We start from the raw sequence: 14,461 nt of genomic DNA, 5'->3' as shown, positions 1-14,461 counted from the left end.
TGAATCTCATTTTCGTAACAAAAATAATACTAATAGATTAAAATTACGCCAGTTATTCGGAAAATTTGCTTAGATTTAATACTATCTGATTTCCTCCATGTTTCGATTTGTAAGTGTTATATAGTACAGGGTGATATTTCTGTTGTAAACAGCTAATCAATCCAAAATGATGGAGCTTTCGTCATTACTCTTTATCTTGAAAAGATTACCAGTAATAATGTATTATTTTGAGAAAAAAAAAGTTTATGAATACAACAATTTTTTTTTATAATTTTTTATTTTTCAAGATTTTACATGTTGAACAGGACAAATACACTCACACCCTCTCACACATCCAAACACAGGTGCACATATAGTCATTGCGTGTCAAACAAGAACACTCCATTCAAAAGAATCATCAACATCATCATCAACATTCAACAATGCATGTGATTATTATTATTATTAATATCACCATACATGATAATCCTCATATATCACAATCAATATTATTATGTTACACACTAAATAATGCATCATCATCATCATCATCATCATCATCATCCTCAAAAACATGATAATCTTCCTCATCATCCATTTCAACATATATATCACAATCAATATTACTATCATGATTATTGTACATACTAAATAATGCATCATCATCATCCACATTCAACAATTCTTTTTTTGTAATTTTTTATTTTTAAGCATTTTTTACAAGTATAGTTAACATCACATAAGAATACACACACTCCACACACAGAAACTTCCATACTTGTATAGGATTGCAACTATTTGTGAATCAATAACTTAAGTATATTGTAGATAATATCCTAGTTTACACAACATTCTTATCTTCATAGTTGCCATCAGCATTAGAATATTGCAATCAGGATTAGCCATAGATATATAATTAAGAAAATATGGTTTACAAAAACCAATTACCATTTCTATATACACAACAAAACACATGCCTTTGTCATCTTTATTACACACACACACACACACACACTTTCCTTCCACATAGAGAGACAGAGAAAAAGAAAGAGAAGAAAAGAGTGGGTGATAGTGGGCTAAACATTCATATCACATCTATGTATCTCACTCACCAACAATTTCTAATCTTTTTCACTTACATTTTGAAACCCTCACACACTTTAGAGGAAAATAGCAGAGATAAAAAGAGACAAGCAAGGAACAAGACAGAGGGCTAGTGGAAGAGAGAAAAATTATATATGAGTATATTGAAAATCTAAAATACACAATGAAAGGTCATTTTATTCTTTGTAAAGTCTGCTAGTCCTGGAGAAATATTTAGCTGGTTAAGATTTTATCATGAATACTAAGATAGTATCATTAAGTAGTATTAAGTACACATACTATTGAATGGTTCATCAAGTAACATTTATATATACATGTATGAGTAAAGCTTTATGATGTAGGTATATGAAAACTATGAGTATGATTGAAAGAGAAAGGGGCAAAAAAATATATATATATATATATATACCATATATAATATATATACTATATTGGCCTAGTAATTATAATGTTATTATACAGCATCACAGAGCAAAGCCAACTGAGGGAAGACTACAGTATTGATACTACACAGTATTATGAAACTACATCGGTCTATATAATGCATGCAATTTTTCAGCATAATCAAGTTATCCTAGTGCAGATTGTAAAATGTTTACATACATTATATCTGAAAGTACTCATACAACGATAGACATATCATAAATCATACATTATTAAGGGTTTTCATTTTACAGTGAAGTATATTTACCTGCACAAATTATTATGCAATTTCTATCAAAGACTTCCATTTTCTCCATTCATTTTCAAATCTGACCTTTTTGGAGTCCCCTTGACTATTTGCTATATATTTCTGAACAGAGTAGTATTCTTTGATATAATTTACAAATGCATTAATGTTTAATCTTCTATGATAGCATCTAGTCTTATAGATATAATTCTTAATAATTATTAGTATTACATTGTCAATTTTTGCTGATGTAAGCATTTGATGTTGTAATGAAAATCCAAAGAGAATTTTTTCTTTATTATAAGCAAAAGGAATAACAAGTGCTTCTAGAAGTACTTCAAGACTTTGTAAAAAAATTTGTACTTCCCACATGATGTGGATTATGGTTTCCTTTTCTATATTGCATAAGGGACAGAGTGGACTGGCAACTAAACCTAATCTGTAGATAAAGGAGTTCGTTGTCAGAATGTGATGGACTAATCTATATTGAAACCATTGGAGTTTTGTATTTTTAGTTACTTTAAAAGGAATTTTGTAGATTTCTTCCCATTGTAAATTATTTAATTGGATCTCATCCTCCCATTTTTTTCTACCAGAGGGAATAATATCGTTTTTAATCATAAGATTATACAAATCTTTAGACCCTTTTATCTTTTTTATGAAAAATTAACATTGATGGGTATAAAAGGATATTCAATTGAAACTGCCCTAGTATTTTCAAGATCAACTTGACCTAAATATGATTTTATAGAAGATAAGATACCACGGTATGTAAGAAAATCTGTGTTTATTTGATATAAGTGGATAAATTCCTCAAAAGTATAGAAAGTGAGAGTATCACTGTCTTTTATTAAATCATTCACAACAATAACCCCCTTTTTATACCATTCCTTATAAAATATAGTTTTCCCCCCAATAGTTAGACTCTCATTGTACCATAATGGAGCTTTAAAGATGAACTTTTCCCATGCTTGCTTTACACCACTTAAACTATTGAATCTTGTCCATGCCAGAAAGACATCCTTCCAGAAATCATTTTTACAATTATTTTGACCTAGTTTAATATACTCATTACCACAGTTTGAAAGCTTATGTAGGTCAATATGTATTTAAAATGATTTGCCACTTTCCAGACTTTTGATACAGCCTCCTTAACCAACTTAGCTTAAGCGAATCTATAAAGGATCTTATATTTACCATTTTGAGACCCCCTCTGTAATATTCTTGGGTTATGATATCCCTCTTAACTTTATCAGAACTCCCATTCCACAAGAATTGAAAAAGCATTTTATTTAACCTAATCAAAAATTGATTGTCTGGATTTGGTAAAGAGATAAATAAATGAGTAAATTGAGGTAACAACAGAGATTTAATTAGCTGAATTCTCCCTATTGGAGTAAGTACTCTTCTACTCCATGTTTTAATTAGTGATTTTAGTTTAATTATTTTCTTATCAAAGTTCAATTTGAGGATCTCATGCAGGTTAACACTAAATTCTATTCCAAGGAGAGTAAACTTATTCTTTCCCCACTGTAAATTTAATTCAGGTAAAAACATATCTTCACTATAAATTTTACTTCCTATCCAGATCACCTGTGTTTTATCTAATATCCAATTTTAAACCAGAAATTCTCGCAAATATATTTAATTCTTCAATGGATTCTTTCAAAGATCTTTCAGTACCATCTAATATGAGAGACGTATCATCTGCATATTGAGAAATTAGGATTGGACTATTATTTATCCCTATACCCTGAATCATCTTATTGTTTCTTATCCTTATGGAAAGTATTTCCACACACAAAATAAAAATATATGGGGAGATTGGGTCGCCTTGGCGACAACCTCTTTTAATACTTAGAAAAGAGGACAAATTACCTCCTTGATTGATAGTTGAATAAACATCTGTGTGTAAAACTTTCACCCAGTTTCTCAGACTAGAACCAAAATTGAAAAATGTTAAGACTTTAGATATAAATTCCCATGACACTGAATCAAAAGCCTTCTCACAGTCAATCATTAATAACATACCTGGAATATTGTTTTCCTCAGTAAATTGCATGATATCATAAACTAATCTAGTATTTTCCCCAATATATCTACCCGCAATAAATCCTGTTTGATCACCACTGATTAATGTATTTAAGATATTTTTTATTCTACCTGCTATAGATCCTGAAGCAATTTTATATACAATATTTAATAATGATATGGGTCGCCAATTTTTTAAGTATTGTCTAGGCTTATCTCCCTTGGGAATGCATGTAATAATTCCTTGTCTCTGAGTTACAGATAGTGAACCTTTATCATACCCACAATTTATGGACCGAACAATAAAAACACCCAATTGTTTCCAAAAACACTTAAAAAATTCTACAGTAAAACCATCGGAACCCGGACTTTAATTATTTTTCATATTTTTTAATGTTATTGCTGCTTCTCCCAAAGTAAGTAACCCTTCTAAACTTTCAGATTGAATATCATCTAATTTTGGAACCACAAATGAGTTTGTAAAATCATGTAAGTCTATGTCTTCGGTATCATGACTGTCATAATATAATTTTTCATAAAAAGAGCATACTTCTTCTAATATTTCGTCCTGATCGGTAATAGTAATGTTTGATTTCTGTATCTTAAGGATGATCTTGGAGGTAAAATTTCTGTTTTCTAAACTCAAAAAATAACTAGTTGGCTTTTCCCCTTCTTCTCGCCATCTGGCCCTAGACCTTATGATACTTCCATTTATTTTTTTAAGTCTCAAGCTTTCTAGTTCCTTTTTCTTGCTATCTAATTCTTCTAAATCTACATCTTCTTGTTCTTCTAATTCTTGTATCACTTTTTTCAAATTAAATTCCTGCTTAGTTTGTTGTCTCTTTTTATAAGAAGAGTAAGAAATGCTTTTGCCCCTAATTTCCATTAGAAGTGTTTCCAGAAAAAGTTGATCATCGATCATAAAAGTTAAATCTGCATCTGGAATATTACTTATGTTGTTAATGTTGTAAACTGGCAGGCAATATTGTACTTTTACATCCAGAATAAGTTGTTTTACCATATTAAGATATTCTTGATCATATAAGAGAGATGAATTAAATTTCCAAAGCCCTTTCCCCCTTCTAAATTCATTAAATTTAAAACAATTATAGGAAATGATTGGTCAGATCTATATCCAGATTCGATGGCTGATTATTGGATACGAGACAATAAATTTTGTGAGACAAGAAAGAAATCTAACCTTGCCTGTTTTAAAGGGTTTTTCTTTCGCCATGTATATCTTTTACTTTCTTGATTTAATTCTCTAAAGATATCAACTACAGAATAATTCTCAATAAATTCTAAAACTTTCTCTCTGGCTTTCTGGTTATTAATATTTCTGTAACTCTTATCATAATCCAATTCGGGATTTAGTACAAGATTGAAATCCCCACATACTATAAATTTATCATTACCAAAATTGTCTATCGTATCAGATAAATGTCATAAAAACTAGGTGTATCATTGTTGGGGCACTTATTTACAAATAACACTCCGGGGTTTGTTTGTCTGATAAGGGCCAAGTCTGTGGGCAATATCAATGTCTTTTTCCTGAATGTTCACTTTCAGTTTGGACTTTACAAATCCTACAATTTTGCTAACACATCCCTCAGCAGATTCATGCTTGTCTGTGTCTTTTAGACCAATAATTCTAATAGAGTTCTTTCACCCATGCTGCTCTAAATCGTTCTGTTTGTATGCAATCTGGTATTGTTTATCTTCTAACTCTATCACTTTTTGTTCCAGTCTTTCTACAGTCTGTGTCAGTTTGGAGTTTTGTTCCTCTAATTCAAATATTCGGCCCCCAAGTCTTTCAACATGTTCTTTGTTTTCCTCCTTAATTTCTTCACAGAGAGATTTAATTTGCACATTCATGTCATGCTGCAGAGTGGACACAATCTCGAAAATATTGTCTATTTTCTCGTCACTTGACAACCTCCGTGTCACATCACTGAGTCTTCCAGAAAAACCCTAAGCACCCTTTGTGTTTCCTGGTCCTTTGGAACCTGAACTTGAACTCCTAGTTGACGTCATAATTACAAGATATTAAAGACAAAGTTCTAGAACAGTAGACAAAAGCAATGTCACAAGTATCACACTTATACACAGATATGTGTGTCCAGTAGTAGTATATCCAGCAGTATATCTCTATACAGATGTACAGGTAAAGTTACCTGGGTAACTCATCTAATATGTATATATGGTTAACAGTGGCCAGTATGCTGAAATCACTGGACCATGGCCATGGTGAGCTTATGTCAGATCCAAAATAAAATTCTCAAAACACTGATTTTGCAGAAAAGTTCCACATCTGAAGTAACACAGCTACATACTCTGGCATATAACTGATGTGCAGACCAATTTTTAGTGCACACACTCCATTAGATATGGAGAAAATTCACAAATTACTGCAGAGACAAAAACATCCAGCTTACCTGGTCAACAGTGACCTTGACTTTTTCACAACAATTCATCATCATCATCATCATCATCATCATCATCATCATCATCATCATCATCATCATCATCAAATCAAGATTCATACTTTCATAACCATTATGAAACCTTATGATTCATAAATATCACAGTAAACTTTTGTTTGAAATGCACCCATGCACACATGCATAAACACACACACAACCATAAATTGACATCAACATACAGAAATGAAGAAATGAAATAGAACTTTATTAGGGATAAGAAATTTAAAGAGAAAGAAATTGAAGAGAAGGAAGAAATAGTAAAGTGGATTGTTGGGTGAGATGGTAAAATAGGTTAGAGTAATTTAATCTTTTAATGTTTTTCTTTCTTTATATCTGATTACTCGGTATGGTCAAGGACTGTTATATATATAATTATAAAAAAGAAAAAAGGAAAAACTAGTAATGCGATGGGTAATAGATCAAAGTGTTTAGATCAAAACTGTATTAATGAATGATTGTTTCGCGCTCGGAGTTACACAACACACAAAGAGGGGAGATAACTAATCTAATTTTAAAAAGAAGGGAATTTGTTGCTAATGCATGGTGGATTACCCTATACTGGAACCACTGGAACTTTGTATTTTTTGTTACATGGAATGGCATTAAATAGTACTTATCCCAAGTTTGTTTATCTATATTATCAAATATACTATTCCATTTTTTGGTACGCGATGGTAACATGTTACATTTAATTAGAGTATTATAAAACCTTTTTGACCCTCTTTTGTCTTGAAGAAAGATACGTAAGGTGATTGGTATGCAAGGATAGATTATAGAGGGGTTAGAGACAGTATATGATGCAATAAATTTTTTGACTGCAGAGACGAGACCCTGGTATTGTAAAAAATTTGTATTTATTTGATATTTTCGAATAAATTCTTCCCTTCCATAGAAAACACATCTGTTGGTATCTTTGATTAAATTAGCTATAATAGTTATATTATTCTTAAACCAACTCTCATAAAATACTGTTTTACCTCCCATCTTTATTTTATTGTTATACCAAATTGGGACAGATAATATATTACTCTGAAATAGCTTATCCTCATATTTTGTGTTAAGTGTACCCCAAGCTTTGAAAACATCACACCAAAATTTGTTTTTGTACTTTTTTATGCATAAATGAATATAATTATTACCACAGTTTGCAAGAAGGTCAGTGTCAATATAGGTTTTTAGAATTATCTGCCATTTCTCAGTACTGCGATAGAGTCTCCTTATCCAAGTCAGTTTCAATGCATTTATAAAAGCTACAAGATTGACCATCTTAAGACCACCATTAGCGTAGTTTTGCATAATTGTGTCACGTTTGATTTTATCTGGTCTTCCATCCCATAGAAAGTCAAAAAGTAGAGAGTTGAGTTTAAACAGAAACTTCTCATCTGGATTAGGTAATGAAATAAAGAGATGATTAAATTGTGATATAAGCAACGACTTTATAATGTTTATTTTTCCTATTGGAGTTAATGATCTTCTATTCCATATTTTTATAAGCGATTTCAGTTTAGTGAGTTTTATATCAAAGTTTAGTTTCGGTGTTTCATGTAAATTCACACTAAAATCAACTCCTAATAATGTAAATCTTTCTTTGCCCCACTGTAGGTTAAGTTCAGGTAAAAGTTTATCCTCACTATATTTTTTACTTCCAATCCATATTACCTGAGTTTTATCAATATTCATTTTTAATCCAGAAATATTTGCAAATTCATTAAGCTCTCTAATGGATTCTTTTAGTGATTTTTTAGACCCATCGAGGATAAGCGAAGTATCATCAGCATACTGAGAAAGTAATATAGGACAGTTTTCAACTTCAACAGCAATGATATTTCTATTGTTTCTTAACTTTATTGCCAAAACCTCAGCACAGAGAATAAACATATACGGCGCGACCGGGTCCCCCTGTCGGCAGCCCCTCTTCATATCAAAGAAAGAAGATAGGTTCCCCCCCTGATTTACAGCTGACTGTGCTTTATTATGTAATGTTTTAAACCAGTGAATTATGCTTTTACCAAAACCAAAACAAAGTAGAACTTTTTCTATGAATAGCCAAGACACAGAATCAAATGCTTTCTGAAAATCAATCATTAATAACATTCCTGGTATATCCTTTTCCTCAGTGTATTGCATAATGTCATAAATCAATCGTGTGTTAACCCCTATGTAACGCCCAGCTAAAAAACCTGTTTGGTCATTGTTAATTAATTTGTCTAGGACAGTTTTTATTCTCTGTGCTATAGTACCTGATGCTATTTTATCCACAGTGTTTAACAGTGAAATTGGCCTCCAGTTTTTTATGAAATGCTTAGGTTTGTCTGGTTTTGGTATGCATGTAATTAAGCCCTGCCTCTGTGTTATGGATAGTTGCCCTGTATGATAACCGAAGTTAATAGACCTAACAATAAATTCCCCTATTTTCCCCCAGAAACATTTGAAAAATTCTGTTGTAAACCCATCCGACCCAGGACTCTTATTGTTTTTCATAAATTTTAAAGTATTTCCTGCTTCTGTATAGGTAATTTCTCCTTCTAGATTTCCAGACTCTTGTGCAGAAAGTTTAGGAACTTCATCACTGATATAATGATTAAGATCAATGTCTTGCATATTACTACTATCTGACACATCATAGAGATTTTTGTAAAAAGAACAAACTTCTTCCAATATACTTTCCTGTTTTGTTATTATGTTATTATTGTCTGTTTGTAATTTTGGTATTATTTTAGATATATAGTTTCTATTTTCTAAGTTAAAGAAGTAACTGGTTGGTTTTTCCCCCTCTTCCACCCATTTGGTCCTTGATCTAATAATACTCCCTTTAATCTGATGTGTTCTTAGTTTTACTAAATCCTGCTTTTTCTCTTTCAATTCATCTATATCAATGTTTTCCTGTGCTTCTAGCTCTTGTATTACTGTCATAAGATTACCTTCCCTTAAATGAGACTGTTTTTTCTTGTATGATGCATAAGCTATGGATTTCCCTCGAATTTCCATTAGTAAAGTTTCTAAAAATAATTGATCATTAATAGTGAATTGTATTAATGAATTAGGAATATTTTCAATATCATTAAGATCATAAACTGGTATACAATATTGTTTCTTTACTGTATTGATACAAGTATTTACAATGTTTAAATATTCTAGATCATGAAGCAGTGAGTTATTAAGTTTCCATGTTCCTTTACCTCTCTTAAACTCGTTAAAAGTCATTGATATATTAGGGAAGGAATGATCACTCCTATAACCAGGATCAACACCTGTATGGTTTACACTAGATAGCAAACTTTCAGATACAAGGAAAAAGTCAAGACGTGCCTGTTTCACTGGGTTCTTTCTTCTCCAAGTATATCTCCTAACATTTTCGTGATGCTCTCTAAAAATATCTACAAGACTAAAATTTTCCATGGTATCTAATACCCTGTCTCTTGCTTTTGGATTGTTGATATTTTTATATGTATTGTCATAATCAAGAATAGGCTTTAAAACAAGGTTAAAATCACCACAAATAATAACGTGTGTATTTTCAAAGTCTTCTATGGTGTCTGAAATCTTTGTATAAAAATCTGGATTATCTTGGTTAGGACCGTATAAATTAACAAGTGTAATGTGTGAGTCATTTACTTCTATGTCTAGTGCTAAGAAATTTCCTGATGAATCCTTCTTTTCCTTGTGAATTTTGCACTCAAAATTACTACCTATAAGAATAGCTACCCCTCGAGAGTTTCCGCGGAAGGACGAGAAAAATTATTCATAACCCCATTCATTTCTTATCAGCTGTTCATTATCATCAGTGAAGTGCGTATCCTGTAGACAGTATATATTTTTGTTAGTATGTCTTAAGTAAGAGAAAACATCCTTACGCTTTTCTTTGTTCGAAAGTCCTTGGACATTGGCCGAGATAATCTTTATACCCTCCCCCATTCAATCAACAGCAAAGTTTGATGTGCCAACTCAAACCCAACAGAAAGAGAAAGAGAGATAAAGAATAAGAGAAAAACAAAATAGAAGAAATAAAATACATTAATACTTAGGAATGGCGTTTTGATTACTACCTGTCTGCATACTGTAAAATAATCAAATAGGTCTAGATGATCTCCAAAAGCCTGTCGACCTATGACCGGAAGTAGTATACTAAATATGGAGAGATACAACAATTTTAGTAAACTCGAACTTCTTCGTTAAAATGAGACATCGACAAGTTCTCATTTCTCTACAATATATACACCCCTGATAAACCGTGCTTATATCACGTGGTAAAGGATATTTTTTCGTGTCCAAATGACCACTGTATGCTTTCTTCATTGTGTTTCAGTTAAGACTTCACAAATCTTATTATCCATCCTTTGACTTTTTACTGATAATCCATCCCATCTCGACACAACTCTATGACGAAGTTATAGCAGCATATTCAAAATGACTGGAAAGCTGCATCTTACGGAGGCGTATTCAGGCCACGTTGTGTTTCATTTTAACTCGAAATTTTGAGTTAGTAATCCGAAATTTTGAGTTAGTAAGTCGAATCCGAAATTTCGAGATAACAACTAGAAATTTCGGATTCGACTTACTAACTCAAAATTTCGGATTACTACGTGGCCGGAATACGCTTCCGTAGCATCTCGATAGTCACGTGGGTTCGAATTTCAAAGATGATTATCTGTTGATAATACACCAACCATTAGATGTGCTGTCTCAGTATGGCTTTGGATTTAACAAATGGATCGATTGATAAAAATATCGAGATGTTGACAAAGACGGCCATTTTGGATACAGCACGGGTCATAGTTACTCATCAGTGCTATGCTATAAGCCTCGCTGAATATTCAGCAGTCGTTTAAGAAAGGAAGCTTGTTACCGCTTTTTCTGAAAATGTTGAATTATTCTAAACTTGTCTAGAATGGGTCCCAGTGGAGAACGACACATTTCATCTTTACAAAAATTTCAAGATGATCGAGAGTGAATATTTTGAATTTCACATTCGTACCCACAATTTTTACAAGAAAAAAGTAGAAATTATTTTGAAAGATAATGAAAATGTCAAGTGTGATCATAACTGTGCACGCAGTATTCTGAGTTTCATCAGATTTTCAAGATGGCCACCAGCAGTCATTTTCTTATTTCAATATCAATATCGATTAACCAATTAACTTTATTGCATTATTCCATCCAAAAATCTGATCGATAACAAACAATCATAACAGTCTTAACAAACATCTGTTAATATGTTATATGCACATTGTGCCGTCTGGTGCTTTGCATTTACAATCTTTCGAAAATAGTCTGTATATTATGTTTCGGAATCCTATGTTAAAAAGGCCTGGATATAGAAATGTGCCCATTACCTTTTGTAAATCCATATTGTCGTAACTGCAGAAAGGACTTTTCTACCAATTCAGGTTTTCCATTGGAACATGGAATTATAGGTTTTTTCTGCTAAATTGGTCAAAGTTGTGCATGACACATTTCAAACTCTTTGGGAAGATGACTGTTATGGGCCAATTTTATAATGAAACTGAGTATTGATTACTGCAATACTGGAGAATTACAGAGAAATCTCATTGAAATTGTATAAGCTCAGCAAGGTCTTAATTGTGTAGTGCATGTTAGAAAGAGTAGAACAGAGGATGGGTGCGTTTAGGTCTGTCTAACCCCTTTTTATGGAGTACGAAGTTTGTAATTGTGTAGCGCATGTTAGAAAGAGTAGAACAAAGGATGGGTGCGTTTAGGTCTGTCTAGCCCCTTTTTATGGAGTACGAAGTTTGTAAATGATAATATCGGCTTCCCGAACAATGATATCCTAATCCAACAAGACTCTTGCAAAATATTTCGTACTGAAATAGATAACTAAAATTCGAATACTTTTTAAAACCTTTAACGAGTTACCTCCCGTTGCTTAGTAAGATATCCTGATATGTTTTACATTCAGCCTGTCGTATTTCAGTCGATACAGTCGGTGGACATGTTGATTGACAGGGGCGACTGAGTTCATATTGATGTTAAAATTGGCATCAATAGTTTTAACAGCAAATATTTCAATAGAGTTGATGCTGGCAACAATACATATTGGTAACTATACAAACGCTAAATATAGACATGTCAACTTCAAGCGGTTCATATTAAATTAAACATGGATGGGAAGCTAGGTATTTATATTGATCACCGTTTCAAAGCTGTCCATCTGTTGGTTATTCTTGTCATGTACACGCCACAGTTCGAGGAGTATTTTGGAACTTTAATACATATGTATATTAACGGCCCTAACTCGGATTGTAGAACCGAGTTGTCGGTGAACTTTAGCCATGAGTTTGTAATGGTGGTATCTAGGCGTGGTGATATTGGTCGCCACTGCCATATACTATAGATTTGCCATCTCATCGTCCCTTCCCAGTCATGTTGCAAAACATGTGTGGACATTCAGCCCCTGACCTCTTCCCAACATTTAACATAGACAGAAGGGTACCATTATTGACTTTATAAAACACCAAGCTTGTGTTCAAAATTGTTACAAGATGTGTCAAGAAAAAAACAAATAGCCATTTCGTTTGTAAGTTAAGAAAAAACAATGTTTTTAAATTGCACACAAAGTAACCAATTTCCTATAGTGCTGGAATCATCGATCGATATACATGATCAGGGATCACGATATTGTATATTAGTGCACTGATTTACTGCTGCGACACTGTCGTAAGTGGTTTGGGCAGGTTTTAAGTATAATACAAACATATAGATGTATGCCGTACCATTGTAAACATATGCACGTGATATGTAATTTACACGCCTTGTTAAGTCTATATCACGAGTTGTCAACAGTTATTGTTAGTCTGCGTTGAGTCATTTTAGTTTAATTACCGTAATTTTTGGTAATTGTTTGGATTTTTTTTATTCAAGTTGTAAAACCAAGGAAAAATCATCCCACATAAAGAGAAAAAACCGCGACCAAGTTGTTTTTCATAAACTTTTGCTAGTGAAAATCGACTTTATAATAGCAGTTTTTATAAGTCTCGTAAATGTTTCACTCGATTGGAGTATAATACGATAATAAGTTTTTTAACAGGTGTTAAATGAATTAAACACAGTTCAGTCCAGTACTAAAAGACTGGTTGACAAACGGGAATGGTGTTTGGTAGGTTGTAGATCCCGCGGGGTGTAGTGATATTTTTTTCGCTTTAGTGTTTCTTCTCTTTAGCTGCTATGTATAATAGGTCACTCTGGGACCATAGTCGAGTCAACATGGCCAACTTCTGAGTAAACAGACCTGTCAACTCAATTGTCGGCTTTCAAATCCGAACAAATAGTAATGTGAATAGGTCGGTAAATACATCCTTAAAGACTTATATTTATTCATCAACAGGAAGCATATAAAACCCGAAGAAATGTAGACTTGATTAGATTTGTAGATCTGATCGTCAGAATAAATTCTGTTGGTTTCTATGCATGATTTACATGTTCAATTAGAAACATTTGATACAAAAGTAATCCCTTTTTAATTAATGATACAGGCATGGTTTTTCAAAACAATTTCATTAAGTACCTTTCTGTTTACTTCAATTACTCGAGCTTTATTTCAAATATCTCTCTCTCATAAACTTTCGATATTCATCTTTCATCTTTCTTTAGTTATATGCTTTTTATGGATACTCATCAAAATAAAATATATTGCATTCTTCAACTGAAATTTATTAATTAAGAGTAGTGTGAAACACAGATAAATCTCAATCCTGGCGGATATAGATACCACTGTCATCCATCTTAACTTCTGTCAACAACAGATATGGGTGTACATATGAAATCAACAACAGATATGGGTGTACATATGAAATCAACAACAGATATGGGTGTACATATGAAACAACAATAAATATGAGTTTACATATGAAACTGAAAGTGTACAAGTGTATTACAGAAATTGTTAGCTATTTAACTATGTTGTCGAGATCTGAAGTATGTTAAACATTTCACTTGTGTTTTATTACACAATTTATTACATTTTTCATGATGGTGTATTCTTTGATAAAGAAATATCTGCTTCACTGTTTCAAATTTCTAATGTTGATTATGAATTATGTATTTTTGAATAAGATTACCAGATATTACATTGTTTCCCACAACAAATCTCAAAATACTAAGAAAATAATAGTTTACAATAATATCGTACACAAAACTAAGTCGTGTTATAAACATGTATTTGAATGTTTCAATCTGT

The sequence above is a fragment of the Ylistrum balloti genome, unplaced genomic scaffold (genome assembly GCF_031769215.1).
Source record: "Ylistrum balloti isolate Yb309-2 unplaced genomic scaffold, AGI_CSIRO_Ybal_v1 Utg370268, whole genome shotgun sequence".
In the NCBI taxonomy this organism is placed as follows: domain Eukaryota; kingdom Metazoa; phylum Mollusca; class Bivalvia; order Pectinida; family Pectinidae; genus Ylistrum; species Ylistrum balloti.
This window is presented reverse-complemented; position numbering follows the sequence as displayed.